Raw genomic sequence first — 9,518 nt, forward strand, 5'->3', positions numbered from 1 at the left:
CTAAACGTACCTTTGCTCATTCCGGCCAAAAAGTTCTATGTTAACCTCATCTGTCCACATAACTTATTTCCACAATGCATCAGGCTTGTCTAAATGTTCATTTTCAAACTTCAAACGCTGATTTTTTGTGGTGAGGACGTAGAAGAGATTTTCTTCTGATGACTCTTCCATGAAGACCATATCTGTACAAGTATTTCTTTATAGTGGAATGGTGTAGCACAACTCCAGTGTCTGCCAGGTCTTTCTGGATGGATCGTGTAGTCAAACGTGGGTTTGGACTTGCTTTTCTCACAATCCTGTGAGCAGTTCTGTCTGATATTTTTCTTGGTCTTCCAGATCTTGCTTTAACTTCCACTGTTCCTGATGACTGCTATTTCTTAATTACATTCCAAACAGAGGATATTGGCATCTGAAAACGCTTTGCTATCTTCTTATAGCCTTCTCCGGCTTTGTGAGCGTCAACTGACTACTGCTTAGAAGAACCCATGGTGCTGATTGTTGGGGCAAGGTCAGATGAGTCTGGGCATTTAAAACCTTAAGATTGACATCACCTGGTCACCTGGTCTTTCAATCCATGACACTGTCAGGTCTCAGCTTTCCTAACGGTGCAGTGCATGTTAGAAACTCTGCAGGGTGCCCAAACTTTTGCAGACGCCCTTTTGTTTTCTGTTTTTTTGAAAGTGTAAATGATGGAAAATAAAAAAAAATTGTGTACAAATACAAATGTCTAATTTGTCATTTGATGCCTTTTGGAGATTTTTTCATCTTTTCTTGGCTTCTTTATGCACGTTATACAAATTTTTACCTGGAGTACACAAACTTTCGAGCCCCACAGTAGTAACATAAAGTAGTTTAGTGATAGTAATTTGTTTTGTTGCTCACACACACACACACACACACACACACACACACCCACACCCCAACACACACACACCCACACCCACACACACACACACACACACACACACACACACACACACACACACAGAACATATTTGTCAATCACTAAAGGTTGTTTACACTTTTTCCAAATCCTTTAGCTATTTTTTGTAATACTTTTCCCCCTTTTTGTCCATTGCCATGGCCGCTGGAATTCCCATTGGACACAGCATGTAAATAACAACATGACATCATGACTTTGCGCGAACATACAAACTGACTTTCTTAAGCCGAGTGGCGCGTTATCTATACGCATTTTGAGCTATCCGCGTATAAACATACACGCCACTTGCAGTGTTATTGCGAGAAGAAACCGACGGTTGAGTTTAGGAGATGTGGCGCACGGGACACGAAGGAAACGTGACACGCGGGACACTATCCTGTGCTTTACCCATCTACCACCCCAAACACCCTCTCTACGCAGATTTTCGCCCTTTCATACAACTCGTTACGACGTAAATACACACGCTATCATAAGGTAATGTAAGTCAAAGGAGACCAAAACAAAAAACTAAAAAAACAATGCGTCTTGATAATGAATTGGCTTGTCATACATACGCCATTTCATGAGATCAGTCTGTAAATAAATAGCTCCTGCAAAATGTTATGGATTACAAGAGACGTGTATCATTATCAGTGCTGCAGACTCCTCACGCCATAGATAAGTAAGAGAATTCAATCCAACTATTTGAATATGTTTTTTATTTGTTCCACTCAAAGTAATGCACAACTTCAGAAAAAAGGTTAAAACGTGATTCACAATTGCAAACACAACACTATTTACACATTCTATGGCCAAACAGGAGCAGGGAGAAGAAAGATCTTCACAAATGTTTTTTTAATACTACAAAGACTGTTATTTACATAAGCAATTATTCTTTTTAAGTTTTAAATCAGAGCATTATGGACTCCTACACGGTACAAGGTTTTCTAGATACATATTACATAGACAAAGGCAAAACACTTTCCTTGAGTAAAGGGAATTGCTTCCTTCCTGGTTGACTTACTGTATTATGTGTCTGACATCTAACTCTTATCTCTTGGCTTATTGTCCTTTCTCATGTCACATCTTTAAATGTCCTAACTTAACCTTTTGCAAGACTACACAAGTACTGTGCTGAAACAATCTAATAGGCAAGTGTAATTTGAATGCACATGATGTCAACACACAACATTTCTGAGTGGAAAGCCGCCTCGTTTCGAGTTCAGTGGACATAATGATGTCAGTTCTTTCTGTTGTTTCCCAATTTTATAGTCACACTCTTTGTAAAAACAAAATGTTCACCTTAGAGAAATGGTGCACTGAAGTGCTGGGTAATTCAATTGTTTAGATTTTGTCTACCGGCCAAAATGAGTTGTAGTAAGTCTTTTATAAATATGGTTTCATTTTAACCAGTACTGTTGTAGAGGACTATACTAAATACTCAGAGTCACATAATTGATTCTATCTAGGTGAGTTTGAGGACATACTACGTTGTATTAGGGCTGGGCGATAAAACAATCTGGAAACAGGATTGCAATAAAATTCAGATTGATAACGATGATAAACTTATTTAATGACACAACTGCCAGAGACTATCTGTCAGACACGCACACTTCCTATTGTGAGAGTTTGAATTGCCGGTGGTGTGTCCAAGTTTGTTCCCCCCGTTAAGTAGTGTTTCCCCTTGTTTAAATGTGTAGTGCCCCCATCCATACTAGTGGTTAGAGATAGGGATGTCCCAATGCTGGGGTTTTGAACATCGGGATTTCCCCCGATTACATTCAACCGATTGTTTACATCAGCTTGTAGTGATGGCTGCCTTTAATCACACGTGCCCTGCGCCACAGACACACCACCAGGTGTATGGATGCCGGAACTTTCACACCAAGATGGCGCACGGCCACTCACCAGTGTCTGTCCAGAGTGTCTCCTAGATTGCTAACCCTTGCCAAGTTAAAAAGCCTGCCTTTTTTAGTCCTCTGTTTTACAGAAGCTGATTACTCCAATTCTCTATTCTTCTTCCGTGATTCCAACAGGAAACCACCAGGCTGCTTACAGGCTGTTAGTCCCTGGAGCCGACATCCGAGTTAAACACTCTTTGAAAATCAAAGAGTGGACTATTAAGCGCAAGAGGCGTCACTAAGTGTAGTTTTCCTTGTCCATGTCTCATGCTGGCTCGAGTCCACACACACAGCCTGCAAGTTTGGTCCAAAGTAGTAGTTTGTCTGCTGTTAACAGCGCCAGGGGTGTCCGACTGGGGGTGAAACGAGGACGAAAATATGATCACATAACTCCCATTCTATACTCATTGCACTGGCTCCCCGTTTCATTCCGGATCGACTACAAAATCCTCATGCTTACACAAAAATGTATCACTGGACAGGCACCCATCATATCTACAAGAATACATCACCTTGAAACCCTCCCCCCGCACCTCAGATCAACAGGACAATTGCTTCTTCAGGTCCCACCACAAGGCTTTGTACTATGGGTGACCGAGCTTTTGTTCAGCTGCACCACGGCTCTGGAACCAGCTCCCGAGTGACCTGAGAGCAGTACAGAACCTGGACACTTTCAAAGCTGAACTGAAGACTTTTTTATTCAGAAAGGCATTTTTGTGCTGATTGTTTTTATTGTTATTATTCTCCTGTGTAGCACTTTGAGATTCTTTGGAATGAAAAGTGCGTTATAAATGAAATATTTTATTATTATTATTACTGAGAACCCAGGGCCCTCATGTGGGCCCAAAATATGCTAGAATGAATAGCTGTAGATGTGGGTAGGGGTCCATAGAAAATGCAATTCTTCAGGGTGATACGACCCTGAACAGCGCTAACATTAGCTGTACTGTAGATTGTGTACCAAAACAACAATCAATCGTGTTGCTTTTTGCAGCCAATGCCACATAAGAAAAACATGGTGGCAAAAGTACTCACTTTTCGTACTTAAGTAGAAGTACAGATACTTGTGTTAAAAAATACTCCGGTAAAAGTGGAAGTACCGATTAAACTTCTTTACTCAAGTAAAAGTAACAAAGTACAGGCTTGAAAATGTACTTAAAGTATAAAAGTAAAAGTAGCCTTGCGAATGACAACCATTTTTTATGCAAAGCTACCTGGACCACACAAATGTTACTAGAAAGACGCTGAGGAACTTCAGTAGACATGGAGAACACGGTGTTTATATGGCAATGGATACATTTTAAATGGATGTCTGCCAACAGGCCTAAAACACAGAGGTGGGTAGTATCGAGTTACATTTACTCCGTTACATTTACTTGAGTAAGTTTTTGAAAAAATTGTACTTCAGAGTTTCTGCGATGACTCTTCCATGAAGCCCATATCTGTACAAGTATTTCTTTATAGTGAATGGTGTAGCACAACTCCAGTGTCTGCCGGTCTTTCTGGATGGATCGTGTAGTCAAACGTGGGTTTGGACTTGCTTTTCTCACAATCCTGTGAGCATGTCTGTCTGATATTTTTCTTGGTCTTCCAGATCTTGCTTAACTTCCACTGTTCCTGATGACTGCTATTTCTTAATTACATTCCAAACAGAGGATATTGGCATCTGAAAACGCTTTGCTATCTTCTTATAGCCTTCTCCGGCTTTTGTGAGCGTCAACTGACTACTGCTTAGAAGAACCCATGGTGCTGATTGTTTGGTGCAAGGTCAGATGAGTCTGGGCATTTAAAACCTTAAGATTGACATCACCTGGTCACCTGGTCTTTCAATCCATGACACGTCAGTCTCAGCTTTCCAACGGTGCAGTGCATGTTAGAAACTCTGCAGGGTGCCCAACTTTTGCAGACCCCTTTTGTTTTCTGTTTTTTTGAAAGTGTAAATGATGGAAAATAAAAAAAAATTGTGTACAAATACAAATGTCTAATTTGTCATTTGATGCCTTTTGGAGATTTTTCATCTTTTCCTTGGCTTCTTTATGCACGTTATACAAATTTTTACCTGGAGTACACAAACTTTCGAGCCCCACGTAGTACATAAAAGTAAGTTAGTGATAGTATTTGTTTTGTTGCTCACACACACCCACACACACCACACACACACCACAACCACACACAACACACCCCACACACAAACACACCACACCACACAGAACTATTTTTGTCAATCACTAAAGGTTGTTTACACTTTTTTCCAAATCCTTTAGCTATTTTTTGTAATACTTTTCCCCCTTTTTGTCCATTGCCATGGCCGCTGGAATTCCCATTGGACACAGCATTTAAATAACAACATGACATCATGACTTTGGCGCGAACATACAACTGACTTTCTTAAGCCGAGTGGCGGCTTTATCTATCCGCATTTTGAGCTATCCGCGTATAAACATACACGCCACTTGCAGTGTTATTTTGCGAGAGAAAACCGACGGTTGAGTTTAGGAGATTGGCGCACGGGACACGCAGGAACTTGACACCCGCGGACACTATCCTGTGCTTTACCCATCTACCACCCCAAACACCCTCTCTACGCAGATTTTCGCCCCTTTCATACACACTCGTTACGACGTAATACACACGCTATCATAAGGTATGTAAGTCAAAGGAGACCAAAACCAAAAACTAAAAAAACAATGCGTCTTGATAATGAATTGGCTTGTCATACATACGCCATTTCATGAGATCATCTGTAAATAATAGCTCCTGCAAAATGTTATGGATTACAAACGTGTATCATTATCAGTGCTGCAGACTCCTCACGCCATAGATAAGTAAGAGAATTCAATCCAACTATTTGAATATGTTTTTTATTTGTCCCACTCAAAGTAATGCACACTTCAGAAAAAGGTTAAAACGTGATTCACAATTGCAAACACAACACTATTTACACATTCTATGGCCAAACAGGAGCAGGGAGAGAAGTCTTCACAAATGTTTTTTTAATACTACAAAGCACTGTTATTTACATAGCAATATTCTTTTTAGTTTTAAATCAAGCATTATGGACTCCTACACACGGTACAAGGTTTTCTAGATACATATTACATAGACAAAGGCAAAACACTTCCTTGAGTAAGGGAATTGCTTCCTTCCTGGTTGACTTACTGTATTATGTGTCTGACTCTAACTCTTATCTCTTGGCTTATTGTCCTTTCTCATGTCACATCTTTAAATGTCCTAACTTAACCTTTGCAAGACTACACAAGTACTGTGCTGAAACAATCTAATAGGCAAGTGTAATTTGAATGCACATGATGTCAACACACAACATTTCTGAGTGGAAAGCCGCCTCGTTTCGAGTTCAGTGGACATAATGATGTCATTTCTTTCTGTTGTCCCCAATTTTATAGTCACACTCTTTGTAAAACAAATGTTCACCTTAGAGAAATGGTGCACTGAAGTGCTGGGTAATTCAATTGTTTGATTTTGTCTACCGGCCCAAATGAGTTGTATAGTCTTTTATAAATATGGTTTCATTTTAACCAGTACTGTTGTAGAGGACTATACAAACTCAGAGTCACATAATTGATTCTATCTAGGTGAGTTTGAGGACATACTACGTTGTATTAGGGGGGCGATAAACAATCTGGAAACAGGATTGCATAAAATTCAGATTGATAACGATGATAAACTTATTTAATGACACAACTGCCAGAGACTATCTGTCAGACACGCACACTTCCTATTGTGAGAGTTTGAATTGCCGGTGGTGTGTCCAAGTTTGTTCCCCCTTAATGTAGTGTTTCCCCTTGTTTAAATGTGTAGTGCCCCCATCCATACTAGTGGTTAGAGATAGGATGTCCCAATGCTGGGGTTTTGACATCGGGATTTCCCCCGATTACATTCAACCGATTGTTTACATCAGCTTGTAGTGATGGCTGCCTTTAATCACACGTGCCCTGCGCCACAGACACACCACCAGGTGTATGGATGCCGGAACTTTCACACCAAGATGGCGCACGGCCACTCACCAGTTGCTGTCCAGAGTGTCTCCTAGATTGCTAACCCTTGCCAATTTAAAAAGCCTGCCTTTTTTAGTCCTCTGTTTTACAGAAGCTGATTACTCCAATTCTCTATTCTTCTTCCGTGATTCCAACAGGAAACCACCAGGCTGCTACAGGCTGTTAGTCCCTGGGCCGACATCCGAGTTAACCCTCTTTGAAAATCAAAGAGTGGACTATTAAGCGCAAGAGGCGTCACTAAGTGTAGTTTTCCTTTCCATGTCTCATGCTGGCTCGAGTCCCCACACACACCTGCAGTTTGGTCCAAAGTAGTAGTTTGTCTGCTGTTAACAGCGCCAGGGGTGTCCGACTGGGGTGAAACAGGACGAAAATATGATCACATAACTCCCATTCTATACTCATTGCACTGGCTCCCCGTTTCATTCCGGATCATACAAATCCTCATGCTTACACACAAAATGTATCACTGGACATGCACCATCTATCTACAAGACTCATCACCTGAAACCTCCCCCCGCACCCTCAGATCAACAGGACAATTGCTTCTTCAGGTCCCCACCACAAGGCTTTGTACTATGGGTGACCAGCTTTTTGTTCAGCTGCACCACGGCTCTGGAACCAGCTCCCGAGTGACCTGAGAGCAGTACAGAACCTGGACACTTTCAAAGCTGAACTGAAGACTTTTTATTCAAAGGCATTTTTTGTGCTGATTGTTTTTATTGTTATTATTCTCCTGTGTAGCACTTTGAGATTCTTTGGATGAAAAGTGCGTTATAAATGAAATATTTTATTATTATTATTACTGAGAACCCAGGGCCCTCATGTGGGCCCAAATATGCTAGAATGAATAGCTGTAGATGTGGGTAGGGGTCCATAAAAATGCAATTCTTCAGGGTGATACGACCCTGAACAGCGCTAACATTAGCTGTACTGTAGATTGTGTACCAAAACAACAATCAATCGTGTTGCTTTTTGCAGCCAATGCCACATAAGAAAACATGGTGGCAAAAGTCTCACTTTTCGTACTTAAGTAAAGTACAGATACTTGTGTTAAAAATACTCCGTAAAATGTAGTACCGATTAAACTTCTTTACTCAAGTAAAAGTAACAAGTACAGGCTTGAAAATGTACTTAAAGTATAAGATAAAAGTAGCCTTGCGAATGACAACCATTTTTTATGCAAAGCTACCTGGACCACACATGTTACTAGAAAGACGCTGAGGAACTTCAGTAGACATGGAAACACGGTGTTTATATGGCAATGGATACATTTTAAATGGATTTCTGCCAACAGCCTAAAACACAGAGGTGGGTAGTATCGAGTTACATTTACTCCGTTACATTTACTTGAGTAAGTTTTGAAAAAATGTACTTCTAGGAGTAGTTTTAAATCACTATACTTTTACTTGTACTTGAGTAGATTAGTGAAGAAGAAACTGTACTCTTACTCCGCTACATCATCTACGGAGCTCGTTCTTTTCTTTTACCTCTTTGGTATTCTACGCGTCATTGTTTTTACCCCAGTGTACGTCTCATTTTAATGTTTTGTTTTGACAGAGAGAGAGTCTTCCGCTTAAGGCCTACCCACGTGACTGTGTTCCACCAATCAAACGGCGTTGTGCAGTCACGTGACCATACTCGTTCTCACGGCAGAACCATAGACTGTATATATCTATGGAGGGACGTGTTACCTTACAGTCGTAGCAAACAAAGACCGTCGCCAAGGCACACAGACCAGAGGACCCCCCCCCCCCGCCTCATAGTGAAAGCGTGGTTACCTTTTAGAAAAGTGCGAAACAGCAGCTACGTTATGCGGCGTCTTCTGTGTCGACCAAAACAAACGACATGTAGCGTTCAACAACTCAACATCTACCTGAGGAAACGTAGCGGTGGTTTTAGTTTTTGCTGTGGAGAGGTGGTGTTGTCTTTTATGTTACATACAGTATGTTTTGCACATGCAGTATCCATCCTAATTTTGTGACAATCTCTAACTTAAGCTATTTTGTAATTAATAAATTAATTTTAATTTATTTTATTGATTGGATGAAACAATAGTTAGCCTAAATATGATTACTTTGTATTTTTGTCTGTCTGATTGATGCTTGTATTAAGAAATAAATCAGACGTTACTCAACAGTTACTCCACTTGGTAGTTTTTTCACCAAGCACTTTTTTCTCTTACTTAAGTAATTTATGGATGACTACTTTTACTTTTACTTGAGTCATATTATTCTGAAGTAACAGTACTTTTACTTAGTACAATTTTTGCTACTCTACCCACCTGCTAAAACATAACATATATGGTTATTATGACAGAAACTGGGACTCCAGGTTAATAGATTCTGACTCTTAGCAAGATATGAATTCAGTTGTGATTCTGTGAGAATTCACAGATCCATTTCTATTTTTAATCTTTCCCCCATCATTTAAATGAATCTACATTTATGTTGTGCTCAAATATGGCTTCTGGAATAAAATAAAGGATAAATATGAGTGACTAAACAGACATTAATGTCCCCAGCACATTGGCCAGGAGTCCTTCTTGATGCCTACTAGCTTAAACATTTCTTTCAGATAAGGTTGAGGAGATGGAATGTCTTGCTGTTTTCTTCATTTTCAATCATGTCGCCCTCCATACTACTAGGCTATGTGTTAACGTTGTGCCATCCATACTACTAT

The 9,518-nt window shown here is 40.3% G+C and overlaps 1 protein-coding gene and 1 long non-coding RNA gene across 4 annotated transcripts in view; both read right to left on the bottom strand.

Moving 5' to 3' along the window:
- The window catches only part of negr1 (neuronal growth regulator 1), a 170,538-nt gene that overhangs the window by 135,495 nt on the left and 25,525 nt on the right, over positions 1 to 9,518 (bottom strand). The gene's annotated exons all lie outside the window — the stretch shown is intronic.
- Positions 1 to 9,518, bottom strand: part of LOC116695318 (uncharacterized) — a 23,735-nt gene that overhangs the window by 4,543 nt on the left and 9,674 nt on the right. Inside the window, exon 3 of the long non-coding RNA XR_004333424.1 lies at positions 6,942 to 6,950. This is a non-coding gene — a long non-coding RNA (uncharacterized LOC116695318). The remainder of the gene's footprint in view (positions 1 to 6,941; positions 6,951 to 9,518) is intronic.

This window comes from Etheostoma spectabile, chromosome 9 (assembly GCF_008692095.1).
Source record: "Etheostoma spectabile isolate EspeVRDwgs_2016 chromosome 9, UIUC_Espe_1.0, whole genome shotgun sequence".
Taxonomy (NCBI): domain Eukaryota; kingdom Metazoa; phylum Chordata; class Actinopteri; order Perciformes; family Percidae; genus Etheostoma; species Etheostoma spectabile.